Source organism: Poecile atricapillus, chromosome 2, assembly GCF_030490865.1.
Source record: "Poecile atricapillus isolate bPoeAtr1 chromosome 2, bPoeAtr1.hap1, whole genome shotgun sequence".
NCBI classification, from domain to species: domain Eukaryota; kingdom Metazoa; phylum Chordata; class Aves; order Passeriformes; family Paridae; genus Poecile; species Poecile atricapillus.
Genome location: NC_081250.1, coordinates 31,402,105 through 31,417,847, shown reverse-complemented (window position 1 = coordinate 31,417,847; position 15,743 = coordinate 31,402,105).

Here is a 15,743-nt window from a genome sequence, read left to right as displayed (position 1 = left end):
AACTAGAACTATTTCTGTTTAAAAACTGATAGAAAATGTGAAGATATTTTGTAGTTAAAATGGCAGGTAAAAATTACTTTTCAAGGAAGCCACCCATAACAAAATATTTTCTGAGAAATAAACATGTAGTCCCCTCGTTTACATACACTAAAAGTTCTTGCCAGTTCACTCTGACCAAGTTGTAGACAAGAATGGCCCGAGATGCACATTATGGCAGTGTTACATATGATAAGTATTAGGGACAAGTACTGAAAAAAGAGTTGGAAATAAATCATGATTTAGCCTCAGAAAAACACCACCAGTCACACTTTGTATCTTTTTCTTCACCAAACAGTGGTTGATGACTTTACGAGATCTGGTACAGATGCCTTTCCCCACAGTGGCACTAAATGGTTCTGATCCCCAATTCTTGCTGCAAACACATAACCTTAAGTATGGCCTTTTCCAAAATACCTGACACACAGCTCTGGGGTTTTATTATCAAGAAATTTTCCACAAATTATTCCTGAACTTTTGCTAATGGTATCAGCTCCTGCTTTTCCCTGGAGAACCCAGACCCTACTTCATGGCACCTGGCTGCCAGAATAAGCTTCACTTGAATCAAATTTCACCTGGAACAATTTATACAAACTGGATACAGCTTTTTTTTTTTTTTTATCACTGCTTGCTGCATTGCTTTATCTTGTGTTGCCACTGACCGATCAGAAACCATGGTCTTCCTAAAAGCAAAATTCTGCTTTTCCAGCAAAAAGAATTCAGATAGTGGTGCCTTCTATGGTACCAGCACTTCATGGTCTTTAATTCTTTCCTTTCAAATGCTCCTTCTCATCTAATTCCTCAGTAGAATTTCCTTTTAATGCTTCCTCCTTTCTTCTAACCACAGTCTGACCTTCTCCATCCTGTTTAGTCTTAGCTCCATAACATGCTGCTTCTTTTCTACAAGACACACTGTATTTTGTTGCTCTGTTCTCCCCTCCCTGTCTTTACATTAACACTTAAAGAAATCATTTCAGGCAATTTAGAAAGCCTTACTTCTCAGCTTCTTGGGTCTTTCTCTTATAAGTAGTCCAACTGAATCAGTAGATCTTTTCACACAGCAAAGCTGTGGAAAAGAGAATTTTTCCCCCAAAATGTGTCTTTTCTGAAATGTTAGCCTAAACTTTTCTTCAGGGTTGGTTCCTAAATCTCGAATTCATCCTTATAATTAGCCAAGCAAACAAACTATCCCAACACCCAAAACCCCCTCACAAATACTGTTAAGAACTTTTCTCTCTATTTAGCAACAAGTTTCCACTTCATCAATTGAACAAAATTGAGCTTTTCCTTGAGAAGAAAAGTTATAAATAGCTGAAATTAAAATGAATTACTTATGTCAGGGTTGTTTGGATTTTGTTTTTTTTTTTTTTTTTGTTTAAGATTAGCTTCATTTTATTAAGACTGGGGTTTATCCTGATTTAAAGTATTAAGAAATTTTACACATCTTGAGCAATTACCCCTGATCTGCAGACCTCATCTTAAAAAAATGTAGCAATCTGGCAACTAGAGCAATATAAGCAATGAGAGGGTTTTGCCTTTCACCCTCCCAATTTGTATTATAATCATATGTGTCTTTAAATCTTTACCAACATTTTCAATTTGCAATTCTGTTAATGTTTCTAGGTTACTATTGCTAAAATATCTGGCTGGAAGGTACATACAAAGCTTACCACATATTGGGCAAGTTTTGGGCATCATCTGCTTTTATTTAAAGCAAAAAAAAATAGTGCAGTGTTTTGCTTCAAAGCTTACTTTTTACTTACAATTTGATTATTGGCAGCTAATTATTCAAATGTTCTCACACCCTGAAGTTTTCAAATACAGTGTTTCTTCAGTTCATAAAATTAAAACTTCTAGCAGTTGAAGGGAAACTTGCACAGATCTCCCAGTCTGTGTAACAGAGTCAGTCTGTTTCTATTTCCTTGCAGGGCCATTTAAAGAGAAAGGCAAACAGGAGGCTTTCAAAAGACCAAAGGTTTTTGCTCACTGTGTGTCACAATGGGAACAGAAAGCAAAAGTGGACTGCACTTTCTCCCAAACTTATTTTACAGTCTGAGCCATTGCACAAAACACATGTCCTTTTGCAACACCCCTTGTTTATACTGCCTGCAAATGGCAGCAGGCCACAGCTCCCTCTGAATTTCACATTTACCACTGAACTGAGTGGCAAAATTTCTAAGATGCTGCCAGCACCCATTGAAATGTGCTGCTCCCCTGTCCAGAAACAAACACGCCAACCCACTCAGGCCATTCACAAGCAAGCAGAAGCAACAGTGACAGTGAGTAACTGACTCTGCAGGAATTAAGGAAAGCAGGTGTAAAGCACTCCAACAGGGAATTGTGCAATTTGAATGTGATTTGCTCTCAGGAAATCCAGTTTAGACACATCTTCTTTGAACTCTATGTGACCTTTGTGACCCATATCTCTCAGGTGGGAAGGTTCAAGAAGAGAGGGAGAAACTGTACTTCCTCCTTCCTGTCACTCCAGTAGTGAAGCATTTATCTAGTGTTTCATCTTCAGTACTTCTGACATCCACTGCAACTAAATAATGCAAGAATTAAGCAAGTTTTAATGCACTTTGAAAAGTTTAACATTTGAGTATAGATTCAGGAGGATTCTGTATGTATCCAAACCTGAGTTCTCCCCTGTAATGTACACCAACACTCTAACTTGTACATACACCCAGTTAAGCTTTGCATTGCAACAAACAAAATTAATCACAGCTGAGAAACTGAGTGAAACTTGCCATGGAGAGCCCATTGTAAAGTAAGCACTTTAAACACTCTGTCTCCCTTGTCATCTAAACAAATTAATTGAAAAGTTTTGTGGTGAAAAATTTTCACATATCAGACCATTAAAAGTTATTAGTTCACTTTCCAGGGGCTGAGATAAGAAACACTAATGAGAATGCGGATAAAGAGGAGCAGCACCACAGTGCTTTCCCTACTGCCTCAGGCAGACATCTCCTCAGACCTGCAGTTCAGTTTGTGTCTACAAGAAAAGTGCAGGGAGGGAGCAGAAGCAGTGCTGTGGGAGAGAGGCAACAATACAGGAATGGGGAGAGTAGGAGGGTGATGGCAAAAGCCCAAGGAATGGTGGGAGTGGGAATGGAAATGGAAATGAGGGAGAGAAGAAAGCAATAGCCAGGAGATCCACATAAAGCAGGTTGTGAATTACAGGGTTACGCATGGTAAGCCATCTGTCACTTCTCCTCAGGCAAGGATACTTGTTTGGTAGTGAGATGGATAACACTTGGCTGTGTTTCCATAGCAAGCATTCCCTTACTCCAAGAGTAACCAAATTTTAACTGGGACAATCCCACTGCTTTTGAAGATGCTTGGGAGGGCCATATGCTTTGATCAAAGCCATCTACACTACCAAAATCACAAAGAAGATGTCAAAGCACATCACTAGACATCCCAACTGCCTGTCACAGTCCAGTCAGCACATTCGTTCTCCATCCAAGACAGTCACAGACTCATCACATGATTGGCCCTGTGTCTGAAAAAGCACAATCTTTTTATTTGTCAGTTTATTTCCTTCTCCACCTAAGGGCATGGCTTTGATAGAATCTCCATTCTTATTATCAGATCTCCTACAGTTTAGATGTTTGCTAAACTTTACCCTCATTATGTTTTTCCTCTCATGGAGCCATCCTTCTTTTCTAGCATTTGTATAAGGTGCTGGTTTTGGCTGGAATAGAATTAATTGTCTCCAGAGTGGCTAGTATGGGAGTATGTTTTGAACAGTGTCGATAATACAGAGAGGTTTTTGTGATTGCTGAGCAGGGCTTGCACAGAGACAAGGTTCTGCAATTCATACTGCCACACTGGAAAGGAAATTGGGGGTGCACGGAAAGTTGGAAGGAGATGCAGCTGAGACAGGTGATTCAAACTGCCCAGAGGAATATTCCAGACCATGTAGCATCATGCTCTCTACATAAAATGGGGAACAAAGGAGAAAGAGGAGGGGCTGATCTGGGTTCAGAAAGGGGGGGGTCTGGCATCAGTCAGCAGGTGGTGAGCAATTGTATTGTGCATTGCTTGGGTTTCCATTTTATTATCATTATTATTATTAGCATTTATCATTATTACTGTATTTTACTTTATTTTCAATTATTAAACTGTTCTTATCTCAACCTACAAATTTTACTTTGATTCTCCTCCTCATTCCACCAGGTTTGGAGGGGAAGAGTGGGGGGTTTGAGCGAGCAGCTGCAGGGTGCTTAATTCCAGCTGGGCTTAAATGACAATTGCTATAGCTTAGAAAAGCACTAGCCAAGGATAGAAATCCTACTGCTACTGATCCTCTCCAAAGAGAATTGAAAAGTGAATTCCTGCCCCAAAAAGCAAACACTGTTGATGTAAATGTATCCCTGTTTTCAGGGAGAATTTAACTGGCAGAGTTCTATATTTGATTTTTTTTTTTTTTAATGATAATTTAGTGTACGTTAGAATGGACATAGAAAGACATTGGTTCAAACCTGCTTAAAGCAGGGCTAACTTCAAAGCTAGACTAGGTTTCCTAGGGTCTCATCCAGCTAAGTTTTTCACATCTCAAAGGGTGGAGATTGCACGGCCTTTCCAGTGTTACATCAACCTCCCTAGGAAGAAACACTTTTCTTCAGAGGAATTTCCCTTGTTTCAACTTGGGTCCACTGACTCTTGTTCTGCTGTGCACCTGGAAGAAGGGTGTGGCTTCATCTTTTCTATAACAGAGATAAAAACATAAAATTGATTTCTTTTTAGCCATCTCTTTTCCAGGCTGCAAAAAATGCAGTTCTCTCAGATTCTTCTCATATGTCATCTGCTCAATGCAAATGTTTGCATTTTCCTAATCTGTCAAATTTTAATGGAGTATTTTCACTGTTTGAAATTATGTATCCTAGTGGATGTATCACAGCGGCTAATCTTGACAGAGATGCAGTGAGCAATCAAATTCTGGCAAGGTCCTAAGAAGCCCTCTCTCTTCTGAGGAGAGGGTTTCACTCTAAGAGCTATCATACAATTTAAGACAAAAAGACACCCAGGCCTTTTTGTTTTCTGGCACAATTTTTTTCTCAGACCTTGCTGTCACTGAAATTTATCTTGATTTCCCACAAAAGGGCACTGATTTAAGATATCTGCATTCCAAATCTGATTGCTACCTGCACTGTTGTTTTCACTACCATATTTGCAGTGGTTTATTCCTCAATACTATGATTTGATCTTACCCTCAAAATATGCGATACTGCACCCAGGCAAGTACCTTGGAAAAAATCAATTACTACACATGCATGCACAAACTCAGTAGCTTTTCTTTTGATGATACACCACACTGCAGATTGCATACACAAGGGCAGATTGAGCTTTTAAGAACATAAAAGCACTTAGAGGACTTCACTGTTTAACAGACACAGACTAATCTCTTCCTCTCTGACAGTCAGGCCTCAGAGTTGACCGTGTGTGCATACAGATACAAGATAATGAGCAGATACTTATTCTATACAGAATTCAAAAGTAGAGTGGAAAATTCTCCCATTTCTACTGTGTGAAATTTCAGATATCTTGCTGCAGGAAGATAAATTGTTACCCTATACAACTGTAGCTATTCTATCTAATAGTCCTTTCCGCAAGTGAAATGTGCATCTCTCATTATAAGCCATTTACAGTCTTGTAAAACACGTGCCTTTTCAGTCCTCCCTTTCCTTAAACACAACAGTGCAATGAAATGTTAGACCATCCAGTGCACACACATGTCTATCTCTTTGCACTGAGAATGAAAGCTGCTTCCTACAATTTGAAACATTTCCACAACGACTAATCTTGGTCTTCTAACCAAACAAGAGAGTGTGCTCTATCATTTAATTTATTCTCAGTGTTTGAAATGAGCCAGCTGCTTAAAGGGAAGTTTGTTGACTTCCACCTACATTCTTATCTGCATTAGATGACTAGTACTATTATAACAAATAAACAACTTAATAAACACAAAAAATGCTTATCTAAATGTAGTTAGTGAGAGTTATTGAACCAGATAATTTACCCTTAGTTTTCTGAAAAAGATAAAACTCTCTTATCTCACTTAAGTCACCAGGGAAATTAACTTCTCCACTATCAAATCTCTTGCAAAGTCAACCCTCGTTGAATGGCTACTTGTACTTCCTTTGATTATCTCCTCTCTGTAGATACCTAGAACAACCACTCAATGACCTTTCTTATTAATTTTGCTTTTGGAATGTAAGAAAGTTAGAGCACTGTTTTATTCTGCTCTCTTTCAGTTGTCCTTTACACAGAAAAAGAACTTTAAATCCTATAAATATTTTAGGTTTTTCTCAGGAGTTTTCTTTCACCACTGCCAGCTGTGGTGAATTAAATAGGTCTCATTTTGTGCCAATGTAGGCAGCATTAGAGATTCAAAGTCAGCAGCTCTAACTGCTCTGCTCAGACAAATGAGCCCCAGAAATGTCCCAAAGAGGTTCAGAATGATCCTGCTTAGGCAGAGCACTGTTGTTTGTCAGGAGGGCGAGATTGCCATTCCTGTGAAACCTACCAGACATATAATGTGGGTTCTCATACAGATTTTCGGCATCAGTCAAAGTAATTCTCACTTGCATTGCAATGTTCAAGCCTCTGTTTACATAGCTTTAGGTTTTTTAAACAATTTGGTTTGTTTTTTTTTTATAAAAAAAACCAGAACAACCCATGGCAGCCTGATGTTCACTTTCAGAGTCAGCCCATAAATCAGCAAGAACAAAATGGCAGCAATTCTCTCCAGATATAATTGTAATTCAGACTACCTAGGAAAGACATTTAAAACTTCTCATGTCACTGAGTTACTGTCTTTAAATAATACTGCACTTACCTTAATCTTGGAACTTCTCACCTGGAAATTTTTCATTTCTCTTGTATTTTAAAAATAGAAAAATACAGCACTGGCTGTCTAATAAAAGATATTTCTGAATTTGTATTTTATATAAAAGAGGGGTTTCTAAATTTTAGAGACAATTGATTTTTTTTTCCAGGAATGAATTTCATGCGAATGAAACCGTTTACAAAAATCATGCTTTTTCACCAGCCAAGAATCACAAGATGAGAAGCATCTACCACCAGAAGTGAAACAAACACAAACTAGGTAGTGTGCATCTGGTTAAAAATTTGTACCTGATCTCTATCGGGATATGGCTAAGCCCTTTTCACCACTTATTACTTCTTATTAATTCACTTACTGAATTATGCAACATAAAGAAAATCAAGGAACTCAGAACATATATCTAGTTCATCACAACAATATTTTGAATATTATTTTTACGGAATCTTAAGAGCTTGCCTGCAAACAGATGTTTCCACACTGAGGAAAAACATCTCTGAAGGTGAGAGTAACTTAAACATCTCACCTGAAGCACACAGCTTTGTCATGTTTCATAAACATCACTATTAATGATGTTTTAGTTTAAAATTAAATTAGAATTATTTGCTTGGATTTCAAAGCATTAAGCATAGCAAAAACATTCTGAAGATCAACCTTTAAATATCAGCACTCAAACACCCTCAAAAATGTCAGAAAGGCTTTATGATGTTCCTTTCTTTCTGTGGATCATCTCTTGTCTTTGGGTTCATCCAAGGCAAGAGATGAGTTCATGGAGTTTAACACTAAAATGGCTGCATTTGTGTTGAGCCATGAATGTGCTGTGAGGAGAGGGAAAATCAGGCTCTGTTAAAATATCAACAATTAAAACAGCGACAGCAGGTAGAGAAGTGAATCTTTATATTTGGCATCTTTCTCATAGCAGACAAAAACATTCTGTTCAACGTCAGCAAGTGCAATGTATCATTTATTTGAAGCCCAGCTCTCCAACTACAATCCTTTTCCTATCTCTGGCACATGCATATTGATGCAACAGGTATCTACAGGTTACTTGCACAGATTGTCACAGTAGATTTTTAATCTATAATACAGAATGAGAAGTTTGTGTTGAGTGAAAAGTAATGAAACTTTCTGTCAAGATAAATTTTACACATTAAATGTGCTCTGGGTTTAGATCAATGCAGATAGTGTCAAATAAAACAAAATACTACAAGGGAAGATTCACAAAAATTGATTGTGGCCAAAATACGCCCCAGCACTGTTTAGAGGTTTACTTCAGTAATGTCTGTGGTCATTGACTAGATCAATGAAACTCATTCTTTCAACAGCATCCAATTATCAGTTTACCGTGGAGCGAGCTTTCTAATAAATCAGTATACTTTACATAAAAGTAGGCAAAGCTTCAATGAAACTTAATAGCAAAGTATAAAAATATTTAGGTTCCAGGAAACAGAGGCTTCTATCACACACAACAAAAAGGCCATTACTTGCCTTATTTAAGGCTGGCCCATAGGTAGTAACATTTTGAGGCAGTAACTTTCTGTTGGCTAGTTTATGGTTAGCAGGATAATAGAGTTTGATTAAGCACTTAGGACAGGTGATCAAAATGCTTCATTCATATTTACACAACAAAAAAATGGCACGCACAGCCAGTACCAAACAACATAAATTCAGGCATGGTATCAGATAGTCAATTAAAAACTGATTTCCACAACCCAAGTTCTGAAATGCTTTCTTACCAACATTACATGATTCATTTCTATGTTTTTCCATTTTCTTGGGTAAATAGGCAGCCTGTAACCATTTGAGCTTTACAGCAGAGCTGAGTAGAGTGGCAGACTTCAGGTCCTCCTGAAGCTACTCTGTGCTCTCTAAGAGGCAATGACATGAAGAATCCCCAAAGCTTCATGCTGCAAGTAATAGATCAGAGACACTGATAAACTTGAGCACTACACTGTAATCTGCAATGTGTTTGTCACACCATTTCTGTAGAGCAGAGATTTTCTATCTCAGAGCTGGGAAGTCAAAAAAGAAAGAGATCAAGGACCAGGTCCTAGAAAGATCTTACAAAGATCAGTTTAGAAATCCCAGCTGGCTGATGCATAAGCAGGAGAAACCAAACACACATATCTGTGGAAAGCATGCAGCACTGACAGCCAAAGGGCTGAGTCACAGAAGATCCAAATTCATCCAGATTAGTTGAGGGATTGAAGATCATCTAAAAGGAGATATTATTTGAAAAAATATACCAGCAATTTTACCCAATTCAATGCTGAATGAACGTCTCTGTAGTGATGATAGGCAGAGAGAGGCCAGGAATGGGACAAATGTACCTGTGTCCAAATCCATCTCCAGAAGCCTGAAAAGAGATTTACAGAGTACAAAAGGCCTTCTCTGCACCTTGCATGTATGTGTACATCCAGCACTACTTGGTCCGTATTTTTACACCAATAAACCATATTCTGCTGTTATAATCTCTTTGCTGTCATGGGAATTGTCACTTAACCTTCGGTGTGCTCCAAAGGAAGCTACAAAAATGTAGATTGAATGAGATAAATGACAGTGTCATTGCTGGTGTATTTGGCCCCCGCATTCATGGCAGGCCTGGTGCTGCTGCCAGGCTGGCTTCATTGCAGTGCTGGAATTTCCAGGAGCAAATCAAAGGAAGGTGAGCCTGGCCACTGCCCTGCAAGGAGCAGAGCACTCTGAAAACACTCTCTCCTCTGCACTGCACCGTTCCACCTTTCTGAGTTCTGTTTGCAGCACCAGGGATGTCTGTGGGGGCTGGGCCACATGCCCTGGGGGCATCTCCTGCATCACAACAGCCACTGCATGAACTTGGATAAAAGAGCTGGAAAAGGGCAAACCCTAAAAGCCAGTTGTTATTTTGTCTAGCAAATGGAATGAATGCCAATTATTTAAAAACCTGACTGATCAATTAATATTGATTCTGCTTTGCTTCCCATTGATTACCAGGCTCAATGTAAGAGAGGAAATTGTTCTCTTGTATCCTTGGTCCTGAGGTATAGTTGCAGCAGCTTCACATACAGCAGTAGGTTGTTCTTCATAAAATCTACAGAGTACAAATTCCTATTGACATGAGCACAAGAAAAAAGTCTGATAACTCCTTCATCACAGGTTTTATTGTACTGAAAAACTCCCCACAAAATATATTTCATTTTATGTGTACCAGAGGTGGTGTATTTGAACAGAAAACTCTGTGGATGTAGGAAGCACAAATTGCTGACAAAAAAGTTATCAGTCTATCAGTGAATCATGAGTAGTAAGACTGGTATTTGAGGGGATATGATTTTTATTTTGTGGATAAGTTCAACTTATCCACAAAAAAGGGAAGATGAGAAGAAAGGAAGATGGGAGTGGTGAACATCCTTTTCAATAGCAATAAATGTAACAAGGTTCCTGTCTCCTTTCAGCAGCAGATTTTTGTTCTTCTGTGCATCTTTGTGACAAAACTACTGCTTAAAAAAAAAAATAAATAAAGTGTTTTAATGCAATGAGGCAAATAGATGCGCGGATAAGAGACCATAAAAGTTCACAATGATCAGTTGTTTATCAAAGACAAGGCAGTGAGGCATTATGGTCAGTGAGAAATAAATACAGGTTTCTGGAGATGGTATAAGCAGATGAATTTCTGGTCTAGGAAAATTCTCATGTAAGTTGAAAACCTCTGAACTTGATTTTCAATTATGGGAAGAGCTCAATAAAGGCTCTGAGCCTTGTGTTCCCATTGAGCAAACACACAAGAGTACCAGTGAATTTAGTCCCCTTACAGCCCCTAAGCCTACACGTTGTTCTTGGTGTATCTAATTTGTTGGATTGCTCCTAGGAAAAACTTGGCCGGACTATCCAATTCCAGCTTTTCTGGCTGCCACTGCAGCTTTAAACTAAGTCTAAATCACATTATTGAACCTATCTGTGGACCCACAGAAATTTGAACCCAGGTGAACCTGGATTTTAAACCTATGTAAAGCCTTCTTATTTATTTCCAGATGTTGGAAACAAAATTAATATCTTGTGCTCTAGATAAAATACATTGACTGTGTGGTTATAGTAATTTACACAATGTTCACACCAAATATTCTCTGTTTTCCCACAGAATTTCAGCATTTGTGGGACCCACCCACTGCTAATATAAAAATCTGCCCATACAGATGCCTTTCTCATGAGCCTTAGAAAGGAGGTGAGTGGGCCGTATGCAGCTCTGCTCAGGCTCAGGGCAAGCTGTGGCTGTTCTGTGCCTCCCCCAGGACACAAGGCAGTCCCTGGAAGGCTGAGCTCCTGCTCTCCAGCTGCAGCTGTGTGTCCTGGACATGGAAAAGATGAACCCCACCCTGGCACCCCAGCCAGTTAGAGGGATAGAGATGAAAATCAACACCTCAAATCCTTGGAATTCCCTTAAATCTGGGAGTATCTTGAGTGCTTTGGCTTAGAATTAGACTAATGATGACACAGTATTTTCAAAAAGTCCTGTTGTATTTTAAATGCCTAAATATGAGTTTGACTGATTATTTTGGAAAACCACTTCTTTCTTTCTCTATACTCATAACTGAAATTATTCTTACTCATAACTGAAATAATAAAATATATTTATCATGTATATCATATATATATAATAATATTATCATATATTTATCAGACATGTTCTCTGATAAACCTGTTTTTTTACATTTTAGCCCTAAATTCTTCTTTCACTTTCAGAGGCTTACATACAAATATTTTCATATTATTGTTTTCATCTTCTTATATTTTTTCCTCAGAGTTTCAGTTTCTCCACTTAAAAAAGTAGCAATTATTTAAAATGCAGCAGCTTTCTCTCAATTTTGAAGCACAGCTCTAGAGAGATATTCTCAAAACCATACTGTTCTATTGCCTCTCTATACAAGATCCATTTTTACACTAATAATTATATTCCAACACGAAACCATCCTTTACGTTGTCTGTTAAAAATAAATTTAAAACAGACTCATTATATGTCCCCTGCAAGGTATATACAAATGCAAATGAAATTGGTTTATGTTACTTCAAAACCAGTACCAAGATAAAAAAGGACCCAGAAAAATTTTATTTCTGTTGCATCCTTATAGCTTACAATGAGAAGCAAATTCACAAAATCTATAAATCTGTATACAGACAGACATACAGACACAGAGATATTTAGCTCTCATTGGGGAGACATAAAGGGTTTTTTGTGTTTTGATCACTTGATCAGAATTTCTATCTCATGCAGCACATTTTTCATGTAAGGCTTCTACTAATAAGAACTTTAACAGATTTATTCTGAGATGATGTAAGAAAATAGCCAGTGTTCATGCCTTCCTTATTAAGACACTATTCACTACTTGTAATTTTTACTAAAAACTTCTTGCTATTGTTTATATTTCCATGCATTTAACATTATATGCTAGAGCTTTTTTTATCCAAGAATCCTAGGGTATTTATAAAATTAAATAAAAAATCACAGTGGTAACACGAATCAGAGATTTTGTGGGATGTGGGTTTTTGCATATATATATCAAGATGGAAAACCAAATGATAAGTTATGATTTTGGTTATGGAGTAATTTAATAAAAAGCAATTTGTAATAGATATTTGTAATGACCTAGTCAGAACATAGCTAGGTGAAGTATTTTTTCTAGTATCAATGCCTTGGATAATCCATAACTTGTGCTGTTACTTCCAGCAGCAACTAGTACTGATGTTCCCTGAGCCACTCACTCTGAAATATTGAATGTGTTACTTCATAACCCTGACTTGCTATCACTTGTTGAAACCCTTGCTATAGTCAGAAGTAAAGCTTGAAAAATAATTTGAAGATACAAAACACAGAGTTCTTTGAAGGAGGATGTTATCTGTTCTGTCGGAATAATAATTGTAGCAATCATAATCAAGATATCTGAATTTCTAGTGTTAGAATGCAGAGCTAATTCTGACTCTATGATGTGCAGGAGCAGAGTAGGACATGAGCTCTTGAGGACTGGATCATACTCACAATTTTATAAGCTATTCAGTTAATTATTTTGATGGGGGAGAGGTGGATGTGTAGCTATAGAGACAGAAGAAAAACAGCTCTCAAGCTACATGTGAATTGAATGTACTGCAGTTGAAAGGGGTGTGTGTCCCTTGGTCACTCTTTGGCTTAGAGCATTTCACAGTTATATGCTGAAAGTTCTCACCAGTGTTTAAGCACTAAGGAGAAGTAAATCACTCATCTGCTTGGAATCAGGCACTTGCAAACGGTTGACCAAAACCTTTGTGTTCTTCACTACTGCATAAGAAATGTTAGCTCTGTAATGAGTCATAGGCTGTACCCCACATGGATTCTCTGTTGTTTAATAATAGAATTTATACTACAGTCATTTTCTCTGTGGGGATTCTAATACGTATCTTTTTTCTACTGCACAAACACCTATTTTCATGAATTTCACTGGAAATTCATATAATTGAGCCATCTTTCACTGTTACATCCATTTCAAATTGATCAGTGAGTTAAAACTTTGGTAAAGGGAGTCTCTGGGCATCCTGCTAGAAGTATCACATTAGTCTCATTTCCTTAGGGAGACAGGTTAAAAAAGCACATAAACATCTGACCAAGTAACACTAAAGTCTAAAATAAATGGCATATCCAGACGGAATAATATGTCAGGATCAGCCTATTTAGTTTGGTTGTCTCTGTATTTTGCTGCTGTCCTGACATGGCTGCAGGACATGGCAGAATTGTATGACATGCTGATGCTCTGCTCCAGCACGTGAGGGGTGACTTAATAAAACAGCACCAGAGATTCAATAATATCACTGGGCCTTGAATTCAGTTCTGGCAAGAAATTAAAAAAAATCCATGAACAGCTTCTTGTACCACATGTTGGTATTTATAAAATATGAGATAATGCATCATCAGGGAAATGTTACTGATCTTACCTAGAAATAAAGTTGTTATTAGAATTTTTATAGTAGCTAGGGAGCTATAGCAAGTGAACTATACTATCAGTTGGCTTGCAAATATGTTTCATGTTTGTGTTCCTAAGACTGCTTCTACTGCAGAATTAACTTTTATCATCGACTAAGTCATTGCCTTGCTTAGCATTTGCAACACTTCAATATCTTGTGTAGTTAGGAAATTATTACCAAAACTTAATGATCATCAGTTTCCATACTTCCCTCTCACATTGCTACAAAAATAGTCTAGTGAAGGTAACAGCTGAAATACCTTTGTATTGATACAGTGAGAACACCTTGATAAAGTGAAATATGCTTGTGCCTTCAGCCGAGAACAGAGAATTGGTAGAAGCATTACTGGGAAGAAGAAAATCAGATTAAATAATTAGTGTCAATTAGCCCAAGCAAATAATTCTATAAACAATTGGTCTCTAGTGCCCTGTTTAATTATGTGAGACTTTCATCGCTTCTTATCAAGTCTGCTTTGATTTATGTTAGACTCTTGAGCATCCCAGAAGTATAATTAATTATTGTCTTGTAAATAAACCTTTCGTAATTAATGGTAGCAGAAAACAATACACTATCTTTTTTAAACTATTCCACGATGGAACTATGAATACTTGAAAACTATTTTAGGTTCCAGGGTAAAAGGGATTCACACTACAGCAAGAGACATGATGGATGCAACTAAAGGCAAACTTTCTAGAAGCAGTAATACACTAACTACAGTTATATTCAACAACCATTCCATGTTACTTACTGCAACCAGTGTATACCTTTGTAATCTGAATTTAGACTGTAACATCTATTTTACTTATATTCAATTCTCAATCCCTATACTAAAAGAAATTAGGCAGTTATTTATTTTCAGATTTAGGCAGCAAATAAAATTTCTGCAAAAGAAAATCATTGCTAAGAAAAACTTCTTATTAAATAGCAATCCTTTGAAAGTTCTAGCACAGTCCATCCTTCCTAGATACAAGAATCTCAGCTAATCCAAGAAATACATGAAAACAAGTAAATATGAAGAGAATGGAAAATCACTTCAGTTGCTCAAATAAAACATAGTAAATAACCCAAATTGTTCTATTTTAATTTGTAGGTGCATCTCCTGTAAATCACTTGATCCTTTGATTCCTCTATTTGATAGTTTTGTTACACTTGGAAAAATAAATGCAGTATCCTTTGCCTTGAGTAGATTCCCATAGCTAATGCAAACAATGGCACAGCAAATAAATAGTCACTGAAAATCATCAGCTAACATGAGTGTGTAGTAGATATTTTCTAAATTGATTTGGAACAAGATGAATTTCAAAAATGCTTATAGGTGGTCCATGCTGTGCTTTAAACCACTCACAGTACTACTGGTATCAGTGAGATGTTATGTTACAGGGTTTTTTGGTCAGGTACTGCATGTACACTATCACTGCACCTGAGCAGTTCTAGCACTGTTGGAGGCTTTTGAGTGCATCAAAGAGTACTGAAACTTCAGCCCTTTGAGACATAGGAGCACAGCCAGGTGACCCACAGTCCTGGCCACTTATTGCCCAGATGCTGTGGCTGTCTTTCCCTCTTACAATTCAGAGTTCTCTCACACAGAGATTGGGGAAGATGAGCCTAAGGATGAATATAGGGAGGAAAGGTAGTGAGAGGAACAGCACATTCTTCACCATTTCCATCCCAATATGGTCTTATATTCAGATCCACAGCTGGACATTCCTGAAATTTTTGTTACAGCATAGGGAGATAGTAGTAGGCCATTGCATCTTTTTTTTTTTTTTACCAGCTGTCAAAATAGAGCTTGATTCCATCATTTCTACAAATTTTATCAAATCTTCTGCAAGTAGTGTAAGGATGCTATCATATTGTTCCTTTGCCTCCTCTTTTCCAGATTAAAGACCAGATTCCT